The sequence below is a fragment of the Diceros bicornis genome, chromosome 8, assembly GCF_020826845.1.
Source record: "Diceros bicornis minor isolate mBicDic1 chromosome 8, mDicBic1.mat.cur, whole genome shotgun sequence".
Taxonomy (NCBI): Eukaryota; Metazoa; Chordata; class Mammalia; order Perissodactyla; family Rhinocerotidae; genus Diceros; species Diceros bicornis.
The window spans coordinates 47,253,330-47,267,832 of record NC_080747.1 but is presented as its reverse complement, the minus strand read 5'-3'; positions in this window follow the sequence as shown (position 1 = coordinate 47,267,832).

The window sequence follows — 14,503 nt, the reverse complement described above, 5'->3', positions numbered from 1 at the left end:
AATATCACTGTTGTTGTATTCCCTGCCTCCTCCCCTCAATTTAGAGAGTTTGCTCATATAGTCAGACACACAGGAAGGTAAAAATTACCTTTTATGACAAGCTGACATTCTGCTACTTATGATTCTTGTATTATTTTTATCATAGTGATTTCAGAATGAACTAGAAAGACATTTATAAAGAATTATTTCAAAGTGACCTACTTTAGATATCTTGAATACTCAGAGAGCCTAGCCGTGCCTGCAAAAATTTTCAGGTAATTCTGTGTGAAATTAGGAATGCAGGAAGAGAATTGTGTTTGTTTTCAGAGGGGAATTTTTTTCTCAAGGAGAACTGAGGGTTGACTGATACTCTGCTTTCAATGTCACCTGTCTCTAGTATACTTGAGGCGTTTCTTTGTCTTTTCTGTCTTGTGTTTTTTAATTCCACTCCTGGCTCCATCCGTGCTGCAGCCTCTTTCTCTCTTGTCACTTTGGTCTGAACAGCTACCTTTGGGTCTGCATTGAGTCTCCACTTACCTCCCTGCTGCCCTCACCTAGAACTCTGGAATAGTCATCCTTTCTATCCTCATTCTGACCCTAGCAAGAGGTGAGAAGGCTGACTTTTCTTTCATTGGCAAATCTCTTAATTCGTATAAATATCACTAACACATTCAACAACAAAGCAAAGCAATATGAAGCAAATAAATAAACTAAACAATAAAACCATTCCTAGAGCTGAGAAAGAAAGAAAGAAACGCCGAGTCTTCACAGAAAGACCCCTCTGGATGCACTAGTTTGTTACCTGACCACTAAGTCCAACTTCTCTGTCCTCCTCAGAGACTTGGTTTCTTAAGAACTGTTTCTTTGGTTTTGGAATATGTATATATATATATTTAAAGACAACATATCTGGCTCTTGATTTTTTTTTTTTTTTGAGGAAGATTGGCCCTGAGCTAACATCCATTGCCAATCTTCATCTTTTTCTTTTTTCTCCCCAAAGCCCCGGTACATAGTTGTATATCCTAGTTGTAGGTCCTTCTAGTTCTTCTATGTGGGACACCACTTCAGCATGGCTTGATGAGTGGTGAGTAGGTCCCTGCCCAGGATCTGAACCAGCAAACCCCAGGCCGCCAAAGCAGAACACGCAAACTTAACTGTTGTGCCACCAGGCCGGCCCGTGATCTTGGAATCTTAAAGGCTCACTTGTGCTGGACCTATCATATGTCCTCACTATATACTTGTAATTGAATGATTGAATTTTCATTTAATTTTTTTACTGTGCTTTCTCCCAACATAAAGCATCGAGGTTTTTTTTTCTTTTTTCACCTGTCGTAAGTTAATGTGTTAATAAACTCTCTAAGAAAAGAATCACTAAATTTTCGGCCAACTATATGACTGTTTTCTAACTCTTTAGAGATCAAAATAGTTGGAAAACTGTTTGAGATCAGGTGGAATACATATTTTTGAACTGCTCAAACAAAATCAAAGAGAGAGTGGTGAAAGTTGAGGCTGGATAATGTAAATAAGACTGAGGTCATGAAAGGCCTTGCATTCCAGGATGACTTTGGAGTTTATTTTGATGAAAACGGATATTTATTAAAACATCTGAAATAAGGAAACTTCTATCACATTTGAAACATTGAACAGTCACTTATAATGCAGTCCAGGAGAGAGAATTGACAGGGGCTAGGCTGAAGGCAGGTTAAGAAGCTATTTGGATCATACTGGTAAGAATAATGCCTACCCATATGTGGCCATATGTGTTGGTGAGGGGGAGAGTCTCTTAAGGAAGCAGCTGAAGAGAGAAGGTTGATTTAAAATTCCCAGAATGTAAGTAATAAGATTGTCTTACTTTTCAAATTAAAAAAAAGCCTCCAAAATTTCCCGTTTACAATGCTGTCCTGCATATACTGTTCAACTTCTAAGTCTCAGCCTAATACCAGCGTAAGTATTCAATAGAGGCAACTTACAGTGTTTTCTTTTCCCCAGTATTGAAATCATATTATATTTGAGTTCAACATTTCTCTATGCAAACTGGCTTTCGACATTCTGGGTGAATGACAATGACATAAATCTAGTTCCCTCCCAAAGTTATATCATTACAATATTTTAAATTTCCATATTAAGCAATGTAATTTAAAAACACTAAAATTACACATGTAGATTATTGTGTACAATTTGATATTATTCTTTAAAATTCAATGTTTTGAGTAATTTGTATAAAGTAATTGTGTGTGTATATGTGTGTGTGTTTGTGTATGTGTGCGTACTGGGGGTCTATTTTACTTTTCATCAGTCTTCCTAAAATAAAATAGGAAGGCCTGCTTTTTATTTAGTTTTAAAACTTTCACAAGAAGTGTCTTATTATGTCTTAAAAATTAATGTGATAAATCTATTATAAATATGAAAAATAGTAACCTGTTTTAAGTATTTCTAAGAAAAAGCAGATAAAATGAATTAGCACAAATGTATAATTGTGCAGTTTATAAAATGCTATTTTAAAAGCTGGTTGTGTACTGATTTTGTCATATAATCCCCAGTACATTTTTTCCCATGAATTTGAAAACTTTTATTCATAATGAAAGCTCAGAATTCTACAAAATAGGTTACGTGAAGTAATAAGAAAAAGCCTATATGTATGAATTATTTCTCAGTTAGAAAATTGCAAAACTGCTTCAAGCTACTCTCTGTAGGATGCCAGATGAAGGAAAAGGCAGAAAGAAGACATATGAAGTTGTTTTCATGTTTTTAATAAATAGAAAATAGTTCTTTCTCTAGAATGACTCATGAATGTATGTATTCAATCAATAATAACTTAGTGTCTACTTAGCATATGTCATTATGCTAGCACTATGGGGGCATAAACAAAGACAATCTCTCTCATTCATCAGTTTGTAATATAGTAGGGGACATAAAATAATTATTAAGCAAAAGAGATTGTCACATGACATAAGAGACCGTGAAATATGTCTTTAAAATTTCAGAGGAAAAATAAATCATTCCTGGTGAGGATGATGGGAAAAGAAATCCAGAGGAGGTAACATTTGAGCAAATTTGTGAAGGATGCACACAAGTCAACAGTGGTAGATGGAGAATAAAACCTACATTGTAGGTAAAATGAACAACATAAGAAAATCTGTGTCAGTAGAAGAATGTGGGGTAAAAATTGGAAATGCTATCGTGGCAACGTAACACACGAGCTTGTAAAAAGACTGTAAAAGGACTAAGCAATGGGAAAGTGGGAGGGTTGTGGTGACAAGAGTGACCTTGAGTGACAAATTAAAGAATATGGACTAAATTCTTTAGTCTAAGGAAATTGGACTAAAGAAGTGGAGGTATTGATGGGGAACCATTGAAAATAATGAAATATTGAAAACGGAAGTGAATGATTTGGAATTATGTTTTAGGATGAACTCGTGAGCATAAGGAGAAAAATTAGAGAAGTCGAAAAACAAGTCAGAAATTCACTGTACTATCTAGATGAGAGATATTGAAGATCTGAACAGTGTTAGTGAAGACGTAAATTTTTAAAGAGAAAATACCGCCTTTAGGAGGGATTACTTTGGTACATAGAGTCTAAAAGGAAAGAAGTGTTGCTTTATATTTTCTTCTGTAAATAAAGAAATAGAAGTGAGAATGGCAAATCTGTTGAGGACCCATATCTTATTGTGCACTGGGAGTTGTTATAATTCACATAAAGTTTTGTTAGTGAATCCTCTGCGCAAACAGGCATCAATAAAATGTACTTCCTATTAAAATGCCATGTATCCTGAGCAGAAAATTTAAGCAAGTGTGGGGAAGATGCAACATTCATTCAATATTTTCAAATCATCCACTTTATTTAGCATGTTTCATATGAAATTTGAGATATATTGTTTAATTATCAAAATTACCACAGCTGAAAATCACTGTTTTACATTTACCTAAAGGGTTGCAGATTTTGTATTTAAATTAACAGAAATTGAGATATTTTCTGAGCCCCACAATGTTATCATGGAAGATCCAGATTAAAGTTCCTAGAACAAAAATGATACTATGATACTTACGTGATACTATGTGCCATTCACATCTGTCATCTCATCTCACTTCCTGTAGGCCACAAATATTAGTGATAAAAAGAAAAGCATCTAATTTTTCCCGAGTGGTGCATATTTATAATACTATATGTAGACAGCTCCTGAGATATTTACATTATATTGCTAGATGTAAAATTAATATCTCCTATCTATCTTCATGTGTTAAAATATTATGATTGATTCTTTCAATCTCTATTTTACCTATCTTCCGTTATGAGGTTTCAGAATGCTTAAAACTACCTTTTCAGTCCTTGCAGCCAGAATTCTACATATAAATTTGTGATCACCAATTAAATGTGCTCCCATAAGATGTGGAAATCAAAACCAACCCTTTTCCTTCAACTCTGGCTACCCCTGTTCTTTAGGAAAGTCATGGTTCTCTTGCAACAGAACCCAGTGCTCATTCTTTAGCCTTCTGGATGAAGCAGTTACCTTTTGATCTTTACTGCTTACCTCATGGCTTACAGCTTTGTGTGTCATTTCAGTTTTCTGCTATCCAACGCTTCTCTGGAAGTAGAAAAGGCATTATGGTCCACCCTAGAACAGGCTGGCTTCAGAAGTAGGCTGGCTCTAGACGCTTCTTGGGATCGCTCTAGAATCCCAGCCTAGAATTGGCTCTTTTAGTCCTTTCAACAATTTTATATGTACCTAATTCTAATACTAAATTCTTTTTTCTTTAGAGTGGTTTCTGTTTTCTGCCTTGAACACTAAATGATATAGCCTATGTTGTATTGAAATTATATCAGTATGATTATCTCCAACTTTATCTCTTGATATTCTCTGAATTTGTATGAGAACAAATTTCTTCGAGGGAGCAATATTCACCTCAGATTAAATAACTATACAGGTAGGGAAATGTACTTTATAGTACATTGTTTAAAATGTTTGAAATAAGTAGCAAGCTAAAAAAGGTACGCTTAGTTCTGCTGGATATGCATTTTTGTGTGGATGGTCATCCTTGTGTGTTCCTTGCCTTTGAACTTTGAGTTTTCTACGCTTTTCGCTACTTCCCTGTGTTCCTCCTTTAAGCATTCTCCCTTCATTTCCCTGCTCTTTTTTTGTTTATTACTCTCTTTTCTCATATTTCTATTATTTGTCAGTCACTCTTTCCATCCCTGTCACAGTTCTCTCTCGCTGTGCTCCAATCAGTAATTTTTATTGAGCACTGAGATAACAGGTTCTTCTAGTTCAAGGCCTGAAAGCTGTCAAAATGACAGATATTTTCTAAATGGATCCTCAAATTTTACTGATTCGCAGGGTGCCAGAATCATTGCTTTCTCAGAAGATTCTTTTCCTTTAACAGAATAAAATTCTGAGATTGTGTTTGGTCTTTCCAGTGTGTAAAAAAGAAGTTGATATGTACACAAACAAAGATGACAATAATGGTTGCTTTAAAGAACGAAGGAAGAAGTAATATAAAAGCAGCTATCTAGATATAACTTTAGAAGCCTCATGAAAGATTTAAGATGGCTATTGAAATAGTCTTGTTTGCTGAGGGAATTCACTGATTAGTTTTACCAGAGGGGTCAGGACCTTTGGCTATTTTCTCATATTGCTACATAAAACCTGTTGTGATTCAAAGCAAAGGGATAATTAGGTCAACGGGGAAACCTAACAACATTTACTTGTCAGATGAAAGGAAGTGTCTTGAGTTTATAATGTGCTTTCTAGATATATACTCAGTCCACAGAGTTAGAAAACTGACCACATAAACTTGAGGCTTATGGAGAAAATCTTCCATATAAATGTTGGCAAGATAATGTACAAAACTCATAGTTTTATCCTGCTACTTGTTTGCATGAAATATTTTTATTCCCATTATTAGAACTGTGTATCGTATCACAATTATAATATTAAAAAGACAAGAGAAAAAGTAGATAACATATGATGTACATCTAATGATAAATATTCTTAAGAAACAGCTAAAAAGGCTTTTTCTGATCTATTTAGTTGTGCAAAATTTGGATAGTCTTACCAATGTGATCAAGCTAGTACTTGAGATACATTCACAGTAATTTTAATTCTCAATACATCTTTAATCCGCATGTTCATGTGTATTCTAATTGTTAATTATAGATTGTATGATTCCTAATAGGAGAAAATTATTCTATACATTGAATAAATATTTTTAATTAAAAAATAGTATAAAATGTTGGGAGAAAAAACTATATGGTAAATCTTCTGGATGGACCCACATCTGGCAAACACATGATGGTAATATTCCTTCAGCTCTGGACATTACATGCGGATTTAAACCTTCAGCATAAATTCCTTGGAGCAAGAACACAGAAGAAGAAAAAGTTAATGGATTACTGCATCTAACTGAACATTTTCCGTTCTCTTCATTTCTTTCTCTTGTTACCCATAATGAAACACTAGTGTTCACCACAATCCTTAAGGCTACATAGTTTGCAACCCCCAGAGCTGGTCCAGCCATTTGCCTGTAGGAAGCCTCTGCAACTCCAGCTGGAAATTATCATGCAAATGATGACACTTAGTACTCATTAAACAAAGTCGATAGCTTTTTTTTTCCCTTCTTTCAACTGTCTTGGTGATGTCTCCTAATGAACAGAATTTCTTAAAATTAAGAGCTTTTTTTGATATATAATTGGCAAGCAATAAAGCGTGCCTATTAAAAGTATAAAATTTAATAAATTTTGACAAATGTATATATGAAGAAACTATCAACAAAATCAAGATAATTAACATAGTCAGTGCCCTAAATTTTCTTCATACCCTTAGTAATTCCTCTCTGCCCATCTTATTCCCAAGCAACCACTGATATAATTTCTCTCACTAGAGATTAGGTTTCATTTTGTAGAAATGTGTATAAGGAGACTCATAGAACAGTGTGCTATTTTTTTTATTTAGAGAATCATTCACGTTGTAGTACGTATCAAGAACTCATTTCTTTTATTATATGGATATACCACAATTTGTTTATCAATTCGTCTGTTATTAGATATTCTGGTTGTTTCCAGTTTGGGCTAATACAAACAGATCTGTCAGCACTTGGTATGATCAATGTTGTTAAATTTTGCCATCCTAATATGTGGGTAGTGGTATGTCACTGTGACTTTAATTTTAGTTCTATAATACCTAATGAATGATGATGAGCATCTTCATATATCTTCTTTGGTAAAGTATCTGTTCAAAACTTTTGTCCTTTTTTTAATTGCCACTTTTTAAAATTGATTTTTGAGAGGTTTTTTTTATATATTGTGGAGACTAAGTTACATGATTTGCAAAGATTTTCTGCTAGTCTGTGGCTCATCTTTCATTACCTTAACCATGTTTTTAGGAAAGCAGACATTTTTAATTTTGGAGAAGTCAAGTGGATCTATTTCTTCTTTTAAGGATTGTGCTTTTTGTGTTTCATCTAAGAAATTTTTGCCTAATGCAAAATCACAAAAGTTTTATCCTATTTTTTCCTAGAAGCATCATAGTTTTAGATTTTACATTTATGTCAATAACCTACTTTTGTTAATTTTTTATATGGAATGAAGCATGGATCAAAGTTTATTTCTGAATATGAACATTCAATTAAAGACATTTGTGCAAAGGAATCAAATATAGGATTTTGCCAAATGGTTTTTCTGTGTCAATTGAAATGATCATGTTGTTTTTCTTTATTAATTTGTTAACGTGATGAATTACATTGATTGATATTTGAATGTTAAACCAATCCTGCATTCCTAGAATTAAACCTATGTGGTCATTGAGAATTAGTCTTGTTATACATCCTTGGGTTTGATTTGCTAATATTTAGCTTAGAATTTTTGCATCTATTTTGACAAACGATATTATCCTGTAGTTTTTTTCCTGTAGTAATGTATTTTTTTGTGGTTTTTATAGAATGAGTGGCAATATATTTTTTCTTTGCCAACTTTCTTTTCTGTAGAAATAGTATTATTTTTTCCGGTAACTGTTTCTTAGAATTAACTGGTGAATCCATTCAGGCCTTGTTTTTTTTTTCGAGGAAGGTTTTTAAGTACAATAGTTATTTTCTGATACATATAATTCTATTCAGTGTCTCTATTTCTTCCAGAGAGAGATTTGTGTGTTTTGAGGATTTTGCCCATTTCTGTTAAGTTGTTGAATTTATTGTCACAATGTTGTTCATAACATTTTCTTATTATCATATTATATTAATATATATAGAATTTTTAGAGATGTCAATTCTTTAAATCCTGATATTGGTAATTTGTGTTCTCTCTCTTTTTCCTGATCAGTCTGACCGGAAGTTTATCAATTTATTGATCTTCTTAATGAATCAGCTTTTGGTTTCATTGATTTTCTCATTTTTTTTTTTCTGTTTGTATTTCATTGATATCCATTCTGATCTTTATGGTTTTCTTTCTTTTACTCATTTTTGTGTTTAATTTGCTATTCTTTTTTATAGATTCTTAAGGGAGAAGCTAAGGTTATTATTATAAATACCTTTATTATTTTCTAATATAGTTCTAAGACAGTTCAATGCCTTAAATATCGCCCTGTATGCTGCTTTCTAACAGCATTTTATAAATTTGTATATGTTGTGTTTTCACTTTCATTCAGTTCAGAATATTTTCCAATTTCCTTTTTGATTTCTTCTTGAGTAATGGTAATTTAGAAGTGTTTTATCTAGTTTCTAAATATTTGGAGATTTTTAAAATACGTTTTCCTGAGATTAATAACAAATTTAATTGTTGTCAGAGAATATATCCTATAGACCTTAAGTCCTATAAAGTTTATTGAGACATATTTTATGACCCAGAATGTGATCCATCTTAGTAAATGTTCCACGTGTATTGGAAAAGTGTGTGGATCTTATTGTTGCAGGATAGACTGTTGTACAAATGTCAATCAGGTCAAGTTTGATAGTGTTGAACAAAATTCTTATAACCTTGTTTGTTTTATGTTTCCTGTTCCACGAATTATTGAGAGAGAGGTATTGAAATACCTGTTTATATATTTTGATTTATCTATTTCTCCTCGGAGTTCTATCAGTTTTTATTTTATGTATTTTGAAGCCCTGCTGTGAGGTGCATAAACAGTTAGGATTTGTTGTACTCTTGATAAATTGACACATTTGTTGTTATGAAAGAATTAACCTTGGTAATATTCTTTGCTCTGAAATCAACTTTGTCTTGTATTAATATAGCTACTCCTGCTTTCTTTCAACTAGTGTTAGTATATTTTTCCAACCTCCTACATTTAATCTATTTGTGTCTTTATATTTAGAGTGTGTTTCTTTTGATTTATTTTATTTCTATTGTGGTAAGAACACAACACAAGATCAACCATCTTAACGATTTTAAGTATACAATACAGTATTGTTACCTATAAGTATAATGTTGTACAGCAGATTTCTAGAACTTATTCATCCTGCATAACTGACCACTTTATACCTGTTGAACAGCAACTCCCCATTTCTCCCTCCCTCAGCCCCTGGAAACCACCAATCTACTCTCTCTTCCTACGAGTTTGACTATTTTATATACCTCATTTAAGTGGAATCATGCAGTATTTCTCCTTCAGTGACTGGTTTATTTCACTTGACATAATATCCTCCAGGTTCATCCATGTTGGTGCATATAGCAAGATTTCCTTCTTTTTTTAAGGCTGAATAAAATTCCATTGTATGTATATGCCACATTTTCTTTATCTGCTCATTGATCAATGGACATTTAGGTTGTTTCCATACCTTGGCTATTGTGAATAATGCTGTAACGATCATGGGAGTGCAGTTATCTCTTCAAATTCTGATTTCAATTCTTTTGAATATACAATCAGAAGTGGGATTTCTGGATCATACCGTAATTCTATTTTTAATTTTTTGAGGAACTTCCATATTGTTTGCCATAGGAGCCACATCATTTTACATTCCAACATTTTACATTCCAAAACAGTGTACAAGAGTTCCAATTTCTTCACAACCTCACCAACGCTTACTATTTTTCGTTCTTTGCATAATAGCCGTTCTATCAAGTGTGAGGTGATATCTCTTTGTAGGTTTGATTTTCATTCCCCTGATGAATAGTGATGTTGATCATCTTTTCATATACTTGTTGGCCACTTGTATGTCTTCTTGGGAGAAATGTGTATTCATTCCTTTGTCCATTTTTTAATAGGGTCTTTTTTTTTTTTTTTTTTTGCTTTCAAGTTGTTTGAATTCCTTATATATTTTGGATATTAACTGCTTTCCAGATATATGGTTTGCAAATATTTTCTCCCATTCAAAACATTTTTTACAGAAATAGTAAAAACAATCCTAAAATTCGTACGGACCCACAAAAGACACTAGATAATCAAAGCAATCTGGAGAAAGAAGAACAAAGCTAGAGGCATCACATTTCCTGATTGCAAAATATATCACAAAGCCATAGTAATTAAAACAGTATGGTGCTGGCAGAAAACAGACATATAGTCCAAGGGAACAGAATAGAAAATCCAGAAATAAATAAACTCATACATATAAGGTCAGCTGATCTTTGACAAGAGTTCCAAGAATACACAGTGGGGAAAGGATAGACTCTTCAACAAATGATGTTAGAAAAACTGGATATCCATATGCAAAAGAATGAAATTTGGTCCTTATCTTATACCATATGCAAAAATAAACTGAAAATGGATTAAAGATTTAAACATAAGACCTAAAACTGTACAACTCTTATAAGAAAACAAGAGAAAAACTCCAAGACATTGGTCTTAGTAATGATTTCTTATATATGACACCAAAAGCACAAGCAACAAAAGCGAAAATGGATAAGTGGGGCGACTTTGAACTAAAAAGCTTGACGTAACAAAGGAAACAACCGACAGAGTAAAGAGACAACCTATGAAATGGAAGAAAATATTTACAATCATATATCTGATAAGGGGTTAATGTCTAAAGCGTGTTTCATTTAGGCAGGGTATAGTTGAGTCTTGGTTTATTGTCCAATCCGAAAATCTCTGCCTTAGAGTGGGTACCTTTACACAATTTGCATTTTACGTTTTTATTGTTATTCATGTGATTAAGTTTAAGTGCACTATCTACATCTGACTTGTTTCCTACTTGTCCAATCTATTCTTTGCTTCTTTTTTTCTCTTTTTCTCTATCTTTTGAATTAATTGAATATTTTATTCCATTTTATCTCTTGTTGGTTTATTAGTTAACACTCTGTTTTGTTATTTTAGAGGTTTCTTCAGAGGACATATATATATAGACAGAGAAAGAGAAAGAGAGATTTTATATATAGAGAATATATATATAAAATCTTTATATATAGAGAATATATATATAAAATCTTTATATATATATATATAAAGACATCTTTATATATATAATAAAATCTTTTATATATATATGTGTATATATATATAATCTTTAACATATTTTATTTGATCTTTAACTGATATTATATCACTTCACATATGGGATAAGTACTAGATAACACTATACTCTCATTTCCTCCCTTTCTGTTGATAGCGTTGTCACGCATTTTACTTTTACATACACTATAAACCCCAAATACAGTGTTATTATTATTTGTGTAGAAGATAACTATCCTTTACAGATATTTAAATAGTAAGAAAAGGTCTTCATTTTATATTTCCTTTAGGCAGCATATAGTTGGGTTTTGCAAATGACAAATTCTTTCAACTTTGTTATGACTAAAAGAAATTCCTTTTATTTTGCCTACAATTTTGAAAGATATTTTTGATCAATATAGATCTCTAGGTTCATATTTTTGTTCTTTCAGTTCTTTTAACGTGCTCTGTTGTCTTCTTGCTTGCATTGTTTTTGACAGGAGATCTTTAGTCAATCATATTTTTCCTTTTTTTTCTGGTTGCTTTTGAGATACTTTGTCTTTAGCACTGGTTTAGACTAATGTGACGGTTATCTGCCTTGGTGTAATTTTGCTTGTGTTTCTTGGGCCTGGAGTTCTTGAGCATCTTGGATATGTAGATTTGTATATTTCCCTAAAATTTAAAAGTTGTTAGCAATTTTTTCTTTAAATATGCATTTTTTTCCCTCTTTCTACATATAGTTCCTCTAGTTGGGAGACTCAAATTACAAGTATATTAGACCACTTGAAGTTGCCCCACAGATTACTGATCTCTATTAATTTTAATTTATTTTAAATTTGATTTTATTTTCTGCTTCATTTTTTAACACTTTATTACTATGTGTATAAGTTCACTAATCACTTCTTCTGCAATGTCTAATAGATAACTAACCCCATTCGGTGAATTTTTCCTCTTGTATACATTTTCCTCTCTAGAATTTTGATTTGGGTTACTTTTATGTCTTCCATATCTATGCTTAGCTTTGTGAACATATGGATAGAGTTATAATAACTTTTTAATGTCTTTGTCTGATATTTCTAACATTTTCATTAGTTCTAAATAGGTTCCATAGATTGATTATTTTTCATCATTATAAGTTATATTTCCCCATTTATTTGTTTGTGTTATAATTTCCTATCGTATACCAGACAATATGATTTTTAGCTTCTTTGGTGCTGGGTTATTTTGTATGCCTATGCAATTCTTGAGATTTGTCTGAGATGCTATTAAGTTACTTGGAAATAGTTTGATCCTTCAGGTCCTGCTTTTAATATTTGTTAGATGGGTTTGGAGCGGTGATCTGTCAAGGGTGAAATATCCCCCACTATTGAGGCAAGACCATCTGTGTACTACCCCATGCCACGTGTGTCATGAGCCTTTCTGGTCTAACTGATGAGAACAGACACTATTCCCGGTCCTGCATGAATACCAAATACTCTTATCTGAAACATGTTTGGGTGCTTCTTTCCCTAGCCTTTGGCAAATTCCTTACCCTCATGTGCTAATCAATAGTCAGCTGAATACTCAACAGGGAAACCCCAGATTTCTGGAATTTTCTGTCTAGACTGCTCTCTCCTCTCTGTAGTCTTTCCTGTGAAGAATAGCTATCTTGGTCTTTCTGTACTCTCATCTCTGTCTCTGTAACTCAGGGAAGACATTAGAGTCTGTCTGGTTTCATGCTCTGTGGACCACACCTGTAAACCATCTAAGTCTGTAAGTTTGAATGTTCACAGGGCTCATCTTATTTGTTTCTCTTCTCTCACTGATCACTAAACTTACCTAAAGTCTAGTGACTTTAAAACCATTGTTTCATGTTGCCTGTCTTTTTTATTGTTTTAAGCAGCTAGGTAAATCTGATCCCTGTTACTCCATCTTGAACAGAAGTAGAACTGCTACCTATAGGATTTTGACATTTGCAATTTTCAAGATCAGAAAGTATTGGAGAGCCATCCCTGATGGTCTAGTGGTTAAAGTTTGGCACACTCTGCTTCAGTGGCCGGATTTGGTTCCTGGGCACAGAACCACACCACTCGTCTATCAGTAGCCATGCTGTGGCGGCAGCTCACATAGAAGAACTACAGGACTTACAATTAGAATATACAACTATGTACTGGCGCTTTGGGGAGGGGAACAAAAAGGAGAGAGAGAGGAAGATTTGCAAAAGATGTTAGCTCAGGGTGAAATTTTCCCAGCCAAAACAATAAAATTGTTATTTAGAAAGACGAAGAAGAAAGTATTGGAAACAATGACATTTTTCTCACTTCCTCAACATTCAACTGTTTTCTGTTCTAACTCATTTTGAACAATGAGTTACACTTCTGGAGGACCTATTTAACCTCAACAGGATGAGTAAAAGTGATTACTTGGTCCTTAAGTTAACAGACTCTTTTCCAAATATAGCATTATTATTATATTATTAATTACCGTTGATGCTATTGCAATGGCAACACCATCCATCTCATTAGACATGTCAGTAAGCTAGCTGTCATCATTGACATCTCCTTTCCATCATCCTTGCTCGTTTATTACCAAGTTCAGTCAATTTACATCGTAAATTATCTGAAATCTTTTGAATCCTCTCAATATTCACAACCAACATCTGGCACCATCTGTAGGCTGGAATGTTGCAATCATTTGATAATTGGCTTCTCCTCATCTACTCTTGCCCTCCTACTAGCAATTCCTTAGGCTGTGATCAGAGGTAATGTTTTGACACAAATAATTGAATATTAGCACGTTGTTTTAAACACATTATTGACTTCTCATGCTCTTAGGAAAATATTAAAATCCTCAGTAAGACCTATAAAACCCCTATTTTTAAAATTAATTTAATTTTAACTTTAGTGTAAAGACTCAATTCCTTAACATGATGCATTTCTCCTTATCACTAATCACAACTGTGATTTTACTTTAATTTGTATGATTATTTGATTAATGTTTATATCCCCCACAAGCTTATAAACAAAGCATTTGCTTATCTTCAAATTCCTCAAACTTAACATGGTGCTTAACACATTTTAGCAATAATTGAAGATGTGTGGATTGAATTATAGAACTTAGTTATTACATTTATGCAATTATAAATATATATGTAATATTAATATAATAAAGCTATTTTGAATACTTCACAAGGC